The sequence below is a fragment of the Bos javanicus genome, chromosome 1 (assembly GCF_032452875.1).
Source record: "Bos javanicus breed banteng chromosome 1, ARS-OSU_banteng_1.0, whole genome shotgun sequence".
In the NCBI taxonomy this organism is placed as follows: domain Eukaryota; kingdom Metazoa; phylum Chordata; class Mammalia; order Artiodactyla; family Bovidae; genus Bos; species Bos javanicus.
In genome coordinates, this window is record NC_083868.1 from 55514648 (window position 1) to 55532075 (window position 17428).

General features: G+C 38.3%; 1 non-coding gene across 1 annotated transcript; it reads left to right on the forward strand.

Annotated features, from left to right (window-relative positions):
- Positions 1-1552: 1552 nt before the first annotated feature.
- LOC133255588 (U6 spliceosomal RNA) lies at positions 1553-1658 on the forward strand. Its single transcript, XR_009738988.1, has one exon. It is a non-coding gene; the product is annotated as a U6 spliceosomal RNA (small nuclear RNA).
- The last annotated feature ends 15770 nt before the right edge of the window (positions 1659-17428 follow it).

Genomic DNA, 17428 nt, shown 5'->3' on the forward strand with positions numbered 1-17428 from the left:
TTTTGGTTGGGTTGTGCTCCAATGAAAGCAGGAATATGTGTTGGTTGCAGCAGTTTTGAGAATGTAATCCATCAATTTGGAAATTCAGAATCCAAATAATTTGGCTCAGGGCTGCTCATTTCTTTCTAGGGGTATCTTATCTCCTTTAACATAGGTCCCCATTAGGATTTGCTGTATTTTTGAAAAGGCAGCAAAGAGTTAAAATTAGCTTGCAATAGAGAAGCAACATATCAGCTTGCCCCCTAGATCTAGTTTAAGTAGGAAATATTTCTGAGTAAGGATTGCATAAAGCAGCAAGTTGAGAGAGTTGCCAGGAATGGATTAAAAAATAAATAAATAAAAGTCTGCTTGTTAGGAAGATCTAGCCAGAATTATAGCAGTGACTTATCTGGGCTTCCCTGGTGGGTCAGAGGTTAAAGCGTTTGCCTGCAATGTGGGAGACCTGGGTTCTAATCCCTGGGTTGGGAAGATCCCCTGGAGAAGGAAATGGCAACCCACTCCAGTATTCTTGCCTGGAGAATCCCATGGACGGAGGAGCCTGGTGGGCTACAGAGTCCACAGGGTCGCAAAGAGTTGGACACGACTGAGCTACTTCACTTTCACTTTCTTTTAATGTACACAATAACGGGACCCCATGACACCCATTTATTTGACCATCAGATTTCATTAAAGAGAAGGAAATTTAATCTCCAGATAGATTTCTTTCTTTACCACTACTTAATTATGATAACTTCATCATGTTAACAAAATGGATTACATTTGTTTTCCCTGCTCTCACCAGGGCCTAACTGGTAAATAGTCCATCAACATTTCCATTTCAACCCTAGTGTTTCAAGGGGATATGCTTTGACTAAAATAAGCTGCAAGCAACTACTTGCTCAGCCCCAAATTATTATTTGTTAAGTCAAATAGTTCTGTAGCAGTTTAACCTTCCTTAAGGAAAGGAGGACAAATTTGGCCCTTGTCTGCACCCACCAGTAGGTTTATTTTTCTTCCTCAAATATTCTTGGAAGCTCCAATTAGTATTTTAAATCTTCTATGAATTTGTAATGATTGAGAGTTTATTTTGCATGGCACCCAGTAGCCAGCTAAGACCCTAGGACTAGATTTTGTCTGTTTCTGCTGAGAATGTAACAGTAGGGTCAGACTCATACTTGAATGGCCGTCTCCCTTGGAATAAATTTTGGTTGTGCATTTTTAGGCAAACTTTAACTAAAAGAAATTTTGCTCTGTTTTTGTATGCAATAAGATAAATGAATCTGACCTTCCCCTGCTATGATAGCTCAATATTATCTTGGACATACTTACAGACTAGCAATATGAGAAAGACCTCAAATGTCAACCAAGATAGAAAAACCAACAGATGGATACTTTCTCAGCTTCTATACAAATACCATAGCTTGTGAGTGGAACAGGAAATTTGAGGGATAATAATGATAACAATAAGCAAAATGATATTTTTATTAAGTCTGAGAATGTATCTTAAAAATAAAACATTTATAGAATGAATCCAGGTGACTATATAGGTTTTATTTTGAGCACTGTAAAACTTGTAAGACTTCAGCAGCACATATACTAAAATTGGAATGATACAGAGAAGATTAGCATGGCCCCTGCGTAAGGATGACATGCAAATTCGTGAAACATCCCATATATATATATATTTAATTGTGTATTCCATCCTTAAAAAGTTTGTTCCTATTTTATTATGGGCAGTTCACACAAGGCAAAAATATTAAATGGTTGATTTTAGTGTGTTGTATAACTTTGCTGTATATCAAACTAATTTTTACAAGTTTTCATCCTAAACCTCAAATCATGTAATTAATAATTTACCTGTTTATTTATGACCTAATTGTGATTCTTTTATTAATAAAAGCTAGTGGAAAAGGAAAAAAAAACTTGTGAACAATGATATGCACTGACTGACTCTCTTTTTATTGAAATTTAACAAAAGAGTATGCTAACATAAGGATTTGTCATATTACTTAGAGATGTAGCTTATATTCTTTTTTCTTGTTATATGTGTTGTTAAAATTTGCTCCTTTTTTTAATCTACACTTTTGGTCTAATTTTTTTCTTTATTAGGCAATTCTGTATATTTTTATGCTGGATAAACTTCCTTATGAAAATATCAAGTTATCCTACAAATGCATGGCCATTCCAACTTAAATATACAATTAAAATATGTTGACTTAACAGAACATAAAAGAACAATTGTATAACTGTCTCAGTATATGAAGAAAAGTCATTTGATAATAAATTCTTAATTTTTAAATAATGTAGCAAAATCAGAATAGAAGGGAATAGAGAATAACTACCAAAAGCCTATGGGGTTGTATAACTGTATGTTTAAAAATGATTGAATTGGTAAATTTTACATTATGTTTAGTTTAGCACATTATGTATAAAATATACATAAATATTAAAAAGATAGTGTGGGAAGATACAAATAATTATGTCATATTAGTAGCATATGCTAGATTATTGAGAAAGCTATATTGAATACTTCAACACAAATTCAATTATCAATACTACCAAGTTTAAGAACTACAATACTGCTATATATGTTTTATTGATCACTTTTGTTTTCTAGATAAGAACTTAATATTATCTCATTTAATTGTTATAACAATCCTATGAGATAGAAATTAATGTGTGCATTTTATAGATGAGGCATCTGTGATTCAGGAAGTTGAAATTAGCTGCCTGAAGCCACACAGCTAGAAGGTGCTGAAGCTGTAATTCAGACCCAGATCCATCTGACTCTGACATTGATGTTTATAGCGCTTTTGCTAGTGCTTCCTATGGTTACATTCATTAAACCTCACTGGACTGAACACAAAAGGACATTTTTTTTAAAAAACATAAACAAAACTGGACACTCTAGAAATGTGTGTACATCTTAATTCCTGGAACCAGTGACTGTGACATCATTTTTCAAATGGCCTTTTCAGACATAATTAAGGATTTGAAGTGAAAAGATTATCCTGTATTATCCAGTGGATGCAAAATTCAATGATATACGTCCTTATAGAAGGTACACAAGGGATATTTGCTAGAGAGAAAAGGGAGTGGCAGTGTTACCAAGGAGGTAGAGATTGGGCTGAGTGCTCTCACAAGCCAAGGAATGCCTGGAGTCACCAGGAGCTAGAAGAAGTAAGAAACAGAAGCTTCCCCCAATTCTTTGGAGGAAGTGTGGCCCTGCCACACCTTAATTTTGGACTTGTGGCTTCCAGACCAATGTAATAATTCCTGTTGTCTTAATAAAAGAAAAAAAAAAAAAACTGTAGAAAACATCAAATTTAATAGTGAAAATGTAAGAGGCATGATCACTAGATGAGAAAAAGACAAAAATGCCTGCTGTCATTATTTCTACTCAACTTTGTTACTGTTAAGTCTTAACTCCTCCAAGAAATCAACAGTCAGGAAAGAAAATCCCAAAATGCCCTTGTTTGGAATCAACAGGGAAAAAAAGTCACGGTAGTCACAATGTATCATTCTTTTTAGTGAGCTGGGGAGCTATGCTGCCATTTCTCAAAATTGTCTGTAGGACCAGAATACCCAGGAATCTTGGAGAACAAAGCAGACTTTTTGCTTTTCCACTTTTTAATTTTATTTGCTTCTCTTCTGTATTCCCTTTGTGTCTTTTCCCTATCATTCACCTCACTCTGACATTGGTTCCCTTGAGTAGAAAACATTGTAAAGTTTTATGACCATTGGAGTTGGCATTTTTCTGTTAAGTCATTGTGTTTGATGGATATAGGAATCATTGCTTTAATTTACTATGTGATTACAGTAAATATATTAAATCAACACTTCACATTTCTGAAAGCAATTTATTTTAAAAATACAGTATGTTTATGACTTCAGATATTAAAGTCATGTTTATATTCTCATTTTAATCAAATTTAGGACAGAAAATCTCTTCAGCAGTTGAGATAACCACAAAATAAGTCTAAGTCCATAACTTGGCAGTAATTAACTTAAGGGGTAGTGCCGGGGTCCAGCCCCGGCTGATCCAGGGTATTCGAAGCGGGGATGGCGTCGGCGACCTATTTATTTAAATATTTTATCAAAGATATAAAGAGTAATAGGATGAGGATAGCTCAGTAGGAAAATTCAGTGGAAAAAAGAGGCTGAGTAGCTCGGTTTACGCGGGAGACCAATAAAACTTCAAGACAAGAAGTTTGCACCACTTACGTAGGCCGCAGGCGTCCTTCCGTTCTCCCGAAGGAGAGGAGACACTGAGGCCTCCCCGGTTGGATCTTAGAAGCCCAGGCATAATTAGTAAGCATGGCGGGTTCCGCGCTCCAGATGGAGACTCAGCCAGAGTGGGAGAGAGAGCGACATGGGGAGACCAGCATTTCGAGAAACTGATCCCAATTCTTTATTTTCCAGAGTCTGTTTTTATAAACTGAGATGTTATACAAAAGTCACGTGGGGACAGCAGTCCTGACTTTTATTAAAGTCAGGTGCTTCACACAAATGTATACAGAGGTCTTAGGGGTGTTACATCATCTTCTGGCCAGGGGGCCTGCTGACAATTTATGACCCTCTCCTTGTGACAACAGTCAGTCAACCAGGACACTTATTTCTCCAGGGGTGATTATTCTTAAAACAGACGCCACCCAAATAAAGTTACATTCCTATAGGGTGAGGGTGTAGTGGGTTTTAGTTAAGGAAAGAATTTACTTAGCCTAAGGTCTAATGTGATTTATATCAAAGGTTAATACTTATTTCTTCTATATATTCATTAATGTGTATAAAGGCAGGGGATGTGGAGACTTAGCAACAAACATTGGCTCAACAAATGAAAAACCCTTCACCAATACAATTTCTAATCAGCCCATTATACTTATACTAATAGTTTTCTAACTTTTCTAAGGAACCTGTTTTTAGAAGGTTTAAAGCATCTCGTGCCTCTCACGGTTGGGAGGCTGTGAGCAATCACATGTGGCCTGACAAGCCTGTCAGGCAGGCTAGAGAACCTTCAGAGGAGTTTGTAGGTTAAAACACTCCTATCACGCCCAGGAATTATTATTAACTGGAGCTCTAAGTTAACTCCTTCTCCGAAAGAGGTGGTGGGGGACAGCCCCCTGTAAAGTCAGAGGTGTAGGTGAGCACAAAGTAGTAAAGTAGGCAGGCTCTGGTTATGGGGGTAGATGCTTGAGGATTTCCAGGGGGACTCCTGAGGCTCAATCCCGCCTTTGCGTATGTTGAGCCTCCTTCCTCATGACCTTTGCCACGGACGGAGTACCTCACTCTGGCCCCCAACAGGGTAGAAATTCTGTTTGGAATAATCCTCAGAAACTGGATATTGAGCTCTTGAAAGCATGTGTACTGAAACTGTGACTACCTTTATCCTTTTCCTTAAATATAGAGAAGGAGGTAGAATATGAATATGGTATGTGGGTATATCCAAGTGGCTTCCCTGGTGGCTTAGTGGTAGCGTATCCACCTGCCAAGCAGGAGATGTGGGTTCCATCCCTGGGTCGGGAAATGCTCTGGGGAAGAAAATGGTAATCCACTCCAGTATTCTTGCTTGGGAAATCCCATGAACAGAGGAGCTACAGTCCATGGGGTTGCAAAAGAGTTGGACATGTCCTAGCAACTAAACAGCAAACAGCAATATACCCCAATATAGCCACATTGTTCTGGGATTTGATAATTGGTAGAAACTAATTACCTCTACCAATGTCTACCTCCATGATTAACTTTGTGGTCTTGGACAATTCATTTCACTAATATGGGCCTCCGTTTCCTCTCCCTATAAATTATTAAATTCAATTAGGTCATCTCTCAAATGGTTTCCATTTCTGACATTCCTTGAGTGTTTAAATACAAAATGATGATATCTGCTCTTCATCAAATAGGATTTATATATCTATCATTATGCTAAATATTTTATCTGCATTTTTATTAAATCATCACCACACTTCTCTGAGGAAGAATTTTTAAGTCCAATTTTATAGATGAGAGAACAAAGACACAGAGAGAAAAGATAATTGGACAAAATCTTATAGGTATAAAATTACAAAGGCAGAGTTTGAACCTTGAGTCTAAAATTTTTGGTCTTAATCACAATGTTATTCTGCACAATTCATATTTAACTGTGCTGATTTTGTAAATGTAATTATGCCAGTTATCCAGTTATTCTGAAATGTCCTATCCAGGACTGTAGCATATCCCCAAAAGGCAGTAAGTTTAATAGTGCTGCAGCAACCAACTGTCAGTATTAATCTTCCCAGCCCTGACCAAAACCAAAATGATGGTGATACAAACATCCAAGAGTAAAAATGCCTATTTCCTTTACCAGTAGGTGGAAATGTCACTATCATTATATACATTTACCATCTAACATACTGTACAATCAGTTCAGTTCAGTTCAGTCACTCAGTCGTGTCCGACTCTTTGCGACCCCATGAATCACAGCACACCAGGCCTCCCTGTCCATCACCAACTCCCAGAGTTCACTCAGACTCACATCCATGGAGTCAGTGATGCCATCCAGCCATCTCATCCTCTGTTGTCCCCTTCTCCTCCTGCCCCCAATCCCTCCCAGCATCAGAGTCTTTTCCAATGAGTCAACTCTTCGCATGAGGTGGCCAAAGTACTGGAGTTTCAGCTTTAGCATACATTTACTTAATATGCTTGTTTATTATCAGTTTTATAAAATGTAACTATGACAGAGCAAGATATTTGCCTATCTAGTTTACTGAATCTCTAGTTCTGAGAATAATACTTGGTATATAATAGATGCCCAATAGATATTTAATGAATGAAAGAATAATCAGGGGTATATGTTTATATCAAAATTTATGTGCACACATGACTGAATTTGATGATTGAGTTAGAGCTGCACATATGTTTGCTGTTTTGCAACATGTAACTAGTTTTCTTTCCAATAATTTTCAACAAATCCTGTCTTATTTACAAGTCTTGAGTTGAATTGTAAAGGTATAGAAGTAAGTTCTGATGTCTGGGCTATTGAACTTGTTTGATAATAGTAATCAAGGCTCTCTGAGTGAGTCATAAAAGCAGACTTCTTATGTTATAAGAGGTAAGTATTTATCTATGTACAGGATTGCCTTTTTAGTCTGCTAATTGTGTGTTATACCTGGACCTCCCACAGTTTAAAAATTAAGGTTAGTGGCCAAACAGACTTGGAAATATCCCAGTCAGAAGATTTAATCACTTGTGTGTTAGTCGCTTAGTCCTGCCAACTCTTTGTGACCCTGTAGACTGTAGCCACCAGACTCCTCCATCCATGGAATTCTCTAGGCAAGAATACTGGAGTAGATCCCCTTCTCCAGTGGATCTTCCCGACTCAGGAATTGAACCCAGGTATCTGGCATTGCAGGCAGATTCTTACCATTTGAGGTAATCAAATGATAACAATTTAATGAGTTTTGTTGGTTGATTCTAAATTGGAGTTAACTTATTTCAAATGATTCCTCTGCCAGTGAAACTTCACATGCAATGGTTTTTTCAGTTTTCCTATTTAGTCACAAAAATGCCTATGATTTCTGTTATCTAATTAAGTACACCTGAGCCAAAACAAATACACTCTTTGGTTTGAAGGCATAACCATGTTGCATGCCGATGTAAAAGAATAAAGCCTCTTTAAATTACTGTGTTTTAGTTTGGAAGCTAATGATTAGCAATGAAAAATAATCCATCAAGTACAAGTCACCATCTTTTAAATCAGCCTGTACTTTCACAGAGGTTAAAATCTGTAATTTTGTTGTAAACTTTATTTTTCCATCTTAATTTGGATTATTTCTAATTTTTGATTTTTTCTTTACAAGAAGCTTCAAATATAAGCACGAAAACCCAACTAATATTAGTTTAATTGAAGTGTATGTATTGAGTGACATTTTCTATATCAGGTATATCTTGCTAACATAGATGAACATGGAGAAAGGAGACAGGAAACTGCTACATGCTTAGGGACCTAAGAGGTACATGTAGAATTGTAATGTTGTATAAGACCTATGGTTGAGAGGCCTTTGCCACAAAGAGCCTGAGTTGCTATTTATTTTCTGTTTCTCATAAATTTCCACCAAGAGTTTTTGAAAAGTACACCATATTAGGTAGCCTAAAATCTGCACCATCCTTACCACTAGAGAATAAAAGACATTTACTTTTCAGAAATGATACAACAAAATTCATCTCCATTTTTCTTGAGTATTTTTGACAGGAATACCACCCCTAATTCTCTCAGAAGTGTTACAGAAAAGTACCTTTACTTGGGCTAATAAGACTTCTGGTGCTTCTAAGAAGCTGGATTCTGTTTGTGTGTTTTTATTTACTCTCAGTATAGGCTTAAAATCTTGACTTATTGCAAGTTTATCATTTTAGGGTTTTCTCATAACCAGTGACTGCTGCTGCTACTGCTGCTAAGTCACGTCAGTCGTGTCCGACTCTGTGCGACCCCATAGACGGCAGCCCACCAGGCTCCCCCGTCCCTAGGATTCTCCAGGCAAGAACACTGGAGTGAGTTGCCATTTCCTTCTCCATTGCGTGAAAGTGAAAAGTGAAAAGTGAAAGTGAAGTCGCTCAGTCGCATTTGACTCATAGCGACCCAATGGACTGCAGCCTACCAGGCTCCTCCATCCATGGGATTTTCCAGGCAAGAGTACTGGAGTGGCTTGCCATTGCCTTCTCCAACCAGTGACTGGACTTCATTATTAACTCCCTTAAAAAGTGTTTACCTACGTCTTCTCACCGAGAAAGAAAATTGTTCATGACTTCTTTTTAATATCAGCTCCAGACTTCTTCCCCACTTCTTCCAAGGTCTTTCTGCCAATATTAAGCACACACTCATACATAATCTCGGAGAAGGCAATGGCAACCCACTCCAGTACTCTTGCCTGGAAAATCCCAGGTACAGAGGAGCCTGGTAGGCTGCAGTCCATGGGGTCGCTAGGAGTCGGACACAACTGAGCGACTTCCCTTTCACTTTTCACTTTCATGCATTGGAGAAGGAAATGGCAACCCACTCCAGGGTTCTTGCCTGGAGAATCCCAGGGACGGGGGAGCCTGGTGGGCTGCCATCTATGGGGTCGCACAGAGTCGGACACACTGAAGCAACTTAGCAGCAGCAGCAGCAGCAGCAGCAGCAACATACATAATCTATGGTGTTTATTCTTAAAGCATGGCTAACCCACTGAATACAGAGCATAAAAACCTGATGTAAATGGATCAAACATTAGACATAAAGACTCTCCAACCATTCATCACTCTGAAAAAGTAGCAACAATAACAGCAAAAGCCATTTATTAAGTCCTTTATTCTGAATTAACATTTGCTGGCAAGGAGTTGAATGAACTTTATGAAACTTTAAATGAAATATGGAACTTTAAATGAAATATGGAACATTAAAAATGTTATACTCAAAATTGTGCTGTTTACTAAATTTTCTAAGAATAATGCTACAAGTCAAAATTAAATTTTGACCCCAATCAGCACAGTATAGTGGCAAGAAAGTCTGAGCCAGTGGAAACTAATGAAGGCTGTACCATCTTACGCAAAGTTCTTTCTGAGACTTGGTTCTCTCAAACAAAAAATGGAAATATTAAACCTACTTAGCAAGGTTATTGTAAAAAAAATTTTTTTAAAGACCATAGATGATATGAAATAAATTACCTAATATTGCCAATTACATTAACTTTAAAGTAAAAATATTCATATATTGTGAAATTAAGTAAATGCATGTTAATCATTCATAGAACTTAACATGCTTCCCAGCGTAATTCCATATAAAGGACTCCAAAAAGCTTATCCTTCTGAGAACACTTTCTCATACTATTTTTTTCTCACATACTTTTCTTCTCACTCCACTATTTTTACATTGTGTGGGCACAAGACCACTATTATCTGTGTTTTGTAACCACTATTATCTGTGTTTTGTATAGCTAGTTCTTCTAGTTACTATCATAGACAGTTTATTACTATGTGACTGGGAGATTCAAGACCAAATAGAGAACATTAATTGTAGGTTTATCTTGTATCAAAAACATCATATGTGTTTATATAGCATTTTGTTTTCAATATGTATCTCATACTTATAGACAAAGGTTTAAAATGATGCTTAAAATTCCTAGGGGAACCACATGATCTTGATGTTATATTTGAAGACATGAGAGATGAAGAAATGAGGAAAGTTGGGATAGTTCCCCTTGGTTAAGGAAACATAAGTTGGCCACTTAAAGAGATATGGTCTCTAAACTGCATGCCTCTACTTACAATAGCCAGGACATGAAAGCAACCTAAATGTCCATTAACAAATAAATGGATAAAGAATATGTGGTACATATATACAATGGAATATTACTCAGCCATAAAAGGGGTGAAGTTGAGTCATTTTCAGTGATGTGGATGGACCTAGCGTTTGTCATACATAGTGAAGTAAGTCAGAAAGATAAAAACAAATATAGTATATTAATGCATGTATGTGGAATCTAAAATAATGGTACAGCTGAACCTATTTCCATGGTAGGACTAGAGATGCAGACATTGAGAATGGACATGCAGATAGGAAGGGGAGGGTGGGACGAATTGGGAAAGTAGGATTTCCATTTATACACTGTCATGTGTAAGACAGATACCTAGTGGGAAGCTGCTGTAGAGCACAGGGAGCTCAGCTAGAGGCTCTGTGATGACCTAGAGAGATGAGGATGGAGGTGGGGTGGGAGGTAGGCTCTAAAGGGAGGGGATACATGTATACTTACGGCTGATTCAAGTTGTGATAAAGCAGAAACTATCACAACATTGTAAAGCAATTATCCTCCAATTAAAAAAAAAAATTGTGTGCATGAGAGCAGAGATGACTCTCGACCATTATTAATGCCTTGCCAACAGGTACCATGGAGTATTCAGTGAATATTAGCAAATGAAATAAATAAATGAAGACTGATCATTAGATTCTGAAGAAAGCATTATAGACTTACACTTGTACCAAAACTGAAGTTATACATAATCAGCAAACATCAGTTAAAATGTTTTCTTGGGAATTCTAATGTTAATGACATCAGGACCTACTCATACTGTCTGCCTTTCTGCTTGAACCTAGTCTGGGACAGGAATTGTACACAGTGAATGTTGAATAAAAGTGTTCAGCTTCTGTGTATTTTTAGAAAGAAACAATAGCAAGATGCAAAGATAAAATGTTTTTATTCAGGTTTTCTTAAAGGCTTATAGAAAAGTCACATTCATTTGGAAGTTAGTACAAGCTTCTAGAGACAATAACTCATGTTACCATTAGGAAAAACCATATAAGAAAAATATGTTAAGGAAAAGAAAAATGTCTTGCCCATGGCAATCCTTTTAAAATCTGATGGTAAATGTCATAGTACTATTGGACTAGTGGAATATGCCACATTGTGAAGAGTTAAAAAAGAGGACTAAAATTAGAAGTGAGTCACGTAGATAGACTAAATCATTTGCACGCTTAGTCTGAACATTTTCACTTGTAAAATAACAAGTCAGCTTCTCCAATCACTTGGAAGCCCAGAGATTTCCTAATGAATAACTAAAACACATTTTAGGTGCCCCAAATCACAGAAAGCCTCTAAGAAAAAAGATATGAATACAAGAGTGTAATTGTGAGCACGTGTTCATAAAGTGAGCCCAGATGATTCTGATTGGTGAGAATTAAAAAGCTGATCATTGCAGTACTGAGCATTTCAGTACTGCAAGTCATGATGTTCTTAGTGCTCAGTGATTTATCTAAATCAAGGGGGGAAATGGAAAAAAGAACTCTTTTCAAAGAAGCATTTCCTGCACATCAGGAGCAGCCCCACAGGTCACATGTAAATTCCCATAGTAGTTCTTGCTAAGGGATTACACATGCTGCCTCATGAACTTAATTATATTTTAAAATAGCACATGAAGGAAACATGGTGGAGAGTTTTTGTACTTCTTAGAGTTGCAGCTTGCTTCTTTGGTCTTCATCACAAATTGCATGGAAGAGGGTGCTCAGCAGATGTCTTCTAGAAAACCCCTTCCCTGCATGATCCAAGAGGCAGGACTATTCATCCATGCCCTAGTCCCAACTCCCCACATCCTAGTTCTCTAACTGTGATTTCAGCCCCCAGGGACTCAGTTTAAAATGAACAGACTCTGATGTGACATTAAAAATCTCTTCTGTCAAGTTTTGTGAAGTTTAAAATCAACCCCTAAGATTGACACATTTACAACACTATATTTAAAATAGATAACCAACAAGAACCTACTGTACAGCACAGGGAACTCTATGCAATATTCTGTAATAACCTAAATGGGAAAATAATTTAAAAAAGAATAGATACATATATAACTGAATCACTTTGCCACACATCTGAAACTAACACAACATTGTTAATCATCTATACTCCAATATAAAGTAAAAATTAAAAAATAAAGCAATGAGAAAAAAATTTTTAATAAAAAATAAATAAAATTAAAATCTAGAGCATCTCAAATGTTCAAGGTTCAGCAAAGCCCTTCACCACCCATGAGCTAATAGTTGCAAACACACATACATATATGAAGCAATAGTTGGAGTATAAGAAAAAAATATTTTTCTTAAATACATATTTTTATTTAAATTTATTTTAATTGGATGCTAATTACTTTACAATATTGTATTGGTTTTGCCATACATCAACATGAATCTGCCACAGGTGTACACGTGCTCCCCATCCTGAACCCTCCTCCCACCTCCCTCCCCATACCATCCCTCTGGGTCATCCCAGTGCACCAGCCCCAAGCAACCTGTATCCGATAATATTTTTAATGTTTACCCCATCCCCCAAAACAAATTAACTTTAGAAACTTGTCATCTGGTCATTTACTTTTTAAACAGTGTAAAAAGAAACGCTATGCCATGGAAAGTAGAATTACTTGGAAGAAGTAGGAAGAACACATTAAATGAAAAATTTGGCTGCTGTATATACTATATATGCACACACACAAGCATGGTCATAACAAAATAAATAACATTCATAATATTATATTCCTCATTCTATCTATGCTGATCACACAGTCAGAGATTATATTTATGACTACATTCTTCCACTATCCACTCCATGTTCTCTTTGCCCTCAGCAAACATCTCAATTGGTTGTGTTCTTTACCTGTTGGGGTGATCCAAAACTTCCTTCCTGAAGGATCTGGGTCATTAGCAGTCCTGGCTGAATTGGGTAGTTGTTGTATCCAACTAGCTCTGATTCCAGGATGTGGTAGTACTAAACAACCCCCAAGGAACCTGCTGTATGTCAGACACACTCTTCCTTGCCTCCATTTTGAGGTAGCAGCCCAGTTTCCCCTTGGTACTCAGGAGCAATTATCCCAGCAAGTACAGTGCTTCCCCTCTTTGCCTGTTGAACAACAACTGCTACGGTCACTCTGTAGTGAACTTTCACATGGGACAAAATATCTTCACATTTTTTAGCTCATTCAAGGGGGTCTACTTGCATGACTAAGCATAGACCTCCTTGTCACGGATTTCCCAATTATATTTGAAGTCCCTTACAGTCAAGCCAAACCACTGGCAGCAGCTTAATAAGCAGTATAGACTTGCACTTTTGGCCATTTTTCCTACCTCCCCAAAAAATGAGCAACAAAGCATACTGATCAAATTTCTGCCCACTGGGAGAATTTCACCTCATTCAAAGATGTCTCAGAAAGGAACTGTAGTGCCAAACCTATTCTCTTTCAGGTGGTGCCTGCGTATTGTATATAGCCACCTGTAAACCATGCCCAAAGTAGGTAACTCCCCACTGGGCCATAGAACTGGCCTGGGATAGAAAAGACTGTAGCAGGAGTAGAGAACATGGCATTAGGGCCACAGTCACATGTTACTTCTTAAGCCTTCAGTGTCTTCTCAAGTATAATCTTGTATATACCTCTTCCATTTGATAATCCCATGGTGCTATGCACACCTAACTTTATGTTTAGTGGATCAGACAATACCCAGTTTGTGATGGGAAGTTTAAGTCACATGGTAATTTGGTGGTCCATAGCTAAGTGTTCAGTCTCAAGTAAGGGCCAAAAGCAAACCAAAAACCATTTCTCAAAAGGAGAGTAGTTGTCCATCAAGGATGGCAAGGCTTTCCTCCAGGGTGTGAGCTGCAATGCATCTATAGCAGACTGCCAAAGGCTCCAACAGCATCTTAGTGTGCCAGTGACACTTCAAGAACCAGTGGATCTATTGGGTCCTTTGCCTAAATGATAGCATGGCTTGGATGGCATCTGGACCTATTGTTGATCCTTTTCTCCTTCAGAGCCCACTCAAACTGGTAGCTTTTAGGGTCACTCAGCAATTAAGCCACAGCAGCACACCCAAATGAGGAATATGTTGCCTTCAAAATCCAAAGATGTCCACTTGGGTATTGTGCCTTGATTATTAGTTGTACAAGGGGCTAGATGTAACAACTTATCCTTCATGTTCAGTTCAGTTCAGTTCAGTTCAGTCACTCAGTCGTGTCCGACTCTTTGGGACCCCATGAATTGTAGCACGCCAGGCCTCCCTGTCCATCACCAACTCCCAGACTTCACTCAGACTCACGTCCATTGAGTCAGTGATGCCATCCAGCCATCTCATCCTCTGTCGTCCCCTTCTCCTCCTGCCCCCAATCCCTCCCAGCATCAGAGTCTTTTCCAATGAGTCAACTCTTCACATGAGGTGGCCAAAGTACTGGAGTTTCAGCTTTAGCATCATTCCTTCCAAAGAAATCCCGGGGCTGATCTCCTTCAGAATGGACTGGTAGGGTCTCCTTGCAGTCCAAGGGACTCTCAAGAGTCTTCTCCAACACCACAGTTCAAAAGCATCAATTCTTTGGCACTCAGCTTTCTTCACAGTCCAACTCTCACATCCATACATGACCACTGGAAAAACTATAGCCTTGACTAGACGGACCTTTGTTGGCAAAGTAATGTCTCTGCTTTTCAATATGCTACCTAGGTTGGTCATAACTTTCCTTCCAAGTAGTAAGCGTCTTTTAATTTCATGGCTGCAGTCACCATCTGCAGTGATTTTGGAGCCCCAAAAAATAAAGTCTGACACTGTTTCCGCTGTTTCCCCATCTATTTCCCATGAAGTGATGGGAGCAGATGCCATAATCTTAGTTTTCTGAATGTTGAGCTTTAAGCCAACTTTTTCACTCTCCACTTTCATTTTCATGAAGAGTTAGAGGGAATATTTCAACCAATTTTATCCCCTACACACCTCACTGAGGTGGAAGACCCTAGAATTCTGTTGGATTAATCTCCCACCGTCTGACACATAAATGACCTTTCAATATGCTAGAGTAGTTGCTACTTCTGCTCACCAGGGCCAGTCAGCATAACAATGGATGATTATGTTTTCTTGTGAAAGGGAAAGATGATCAAGGTCTCTGCAGATTAAACTAGGACAGGATACAGAGTTGAATTACTCTTAAGATAGGACAATGAAGGCATATTGCTGGCCTTGCCAGCTGATAAAAATTGCTCTGGTTGTCAAAAGGTATTGAAAACAGCATTTTTCAGAGCAATAACTACATGTCAGGTACTAGGAGTGTGTTAATTTGCTCCAGCAATGAACTCATATCTGAAATAGCAGCTACAATTAAGAGTCATCATCCAATTAAGTTTATAATAACCCACTGCCCTTCTCCAAGATCAATCTGTTTTCTATACAGATCAAGTAGAAATGGTGGGAATCGCCACCCTTGGATATTTCAAGTCCTTGATGGTAGCTCTAATACTGTTGATGCCCACAAAAATGCAGTATTGCTTTTAGTTTAATGTTTTTTTCCAAGTCCAGACAGTTCTATTGGTGTCCACTTGACCTTTTCTATCATAAAAGCCCTTATTTCAAAGGTCAGGGAATCAACACAGGGTACTCTGTAAAATGCTAAGTGTGTCTGTTCCAGTGATCTACTCCAGAACTTGGGAAATAAACATAGAACAGGTTTAGAGACCTACTGTAACCACTGTGGAACTGATCTGAGCAGGAACCTCTGATTACTCAATCTTTATGAGTCCCTGCTCTGACTAGAAGATCACAGACATTTTGGGTCTCAAGAAATGAGTGTCACTTCAGAGGCAGTGTCCAGTAATCCCTGAAAGTTTTGATCATTCTCCTTCCCCCTGCACTGTCAGCCTGTCAAAAGGTCTTAGGCCCCTCTAGTAAAAGCTAATAGGAAGATTATAATTTTTGGCAGTGAAACAAGTTCCTTCCTCAAGGAAAACCAACTTCCCCTTCATTAGAGGGGTTCTGAGTCTGTAAACTGTTTCATGTCTAGGAATGAATTGAGGGGCTGACTCTAGTTTTATGATTTAAATTAAACTTCTGTTCACTTGGCTTAGAACTCTTCTGCCTACACATGTAAGAATTAAGTGGATTGTACATATTCTTCACTTCTGCTGCTGCTGCTAAGTCTCTTCAGTTGTGTCCGACTCTGTGCAACCCCATAGACGGCAGCCCACCAGGCTCCCCCTTCCCTGGTATTCTCCAGGCAAGAACACTGGAGTGGGTTCTTCACTTCTAGGAGCTGCCTGATCAGTTCAACAATGCCTTAGGTCTCTATAAATCAGACTAATCTGACTACTGCTTTGTTTCTGCTGTCCATTATAGTGTCCACTTCCACCTTATCTTTCATGATTAAATGCTGCCTCTTGGTCCCTGTCACCCTGTGATCCAATTTTTTGCATCACACTTAGGTGTCCCAATTTAGTGACAAGAATTCTCACTGTAATTTCTGAGCCACATTGAAGAACAAAAAGAATACTTCATGGATCCTGAGGCTTCTCCCACAAATGTATTTCTCACAGTCATGGTGAAAGGTAAGTTGTCTGAACTCTACCAGGGAAAATAAGAACATCTTGCAGGACAAATGCTCTCTAACATTATAGTCTCCTTAACACATTGGATACCTCTCTCTGTAGTATACCATGGCAGTTCTGACATTGGAATTTCACTTAATATAAGTTAGTTTTGGTCCATGTTTCAGCTCCTTAAACAAACTGTTAGGACATTGTATAACTTCTCAAGCTGCAACAGTAAATCTAGAATCTCTACTAGATGGGTGCATATCAATAAATTTGGCCTAATTCAACTTTTGGAGAAGGAAATGGCAACCAACTCTGGTATTCATGCCTGGGAAATCCCATGGACAGAGGGGCCTGGTGGGCTATAATCCATGGGGTTCCAAAGAGTTAGACATGACTTAGCAATTAAATCAGAAAAGGAAATGGTAACCCAGTCCAATATTCTTGCCTGGAGAATCTTATGGACAGAGAGCCTGGTGGACTGCTGTCCATACGGTCACTCAGAGTCAGACACAACTGAAGTAACTTAGCAGCAGCAGCAATTCAACTTTATATTCCTTCCACTGTTGTCTCATATTCTTAATATCCATTCCCAAACATATTCCTTGGATTTCTGTTTGTATAAATT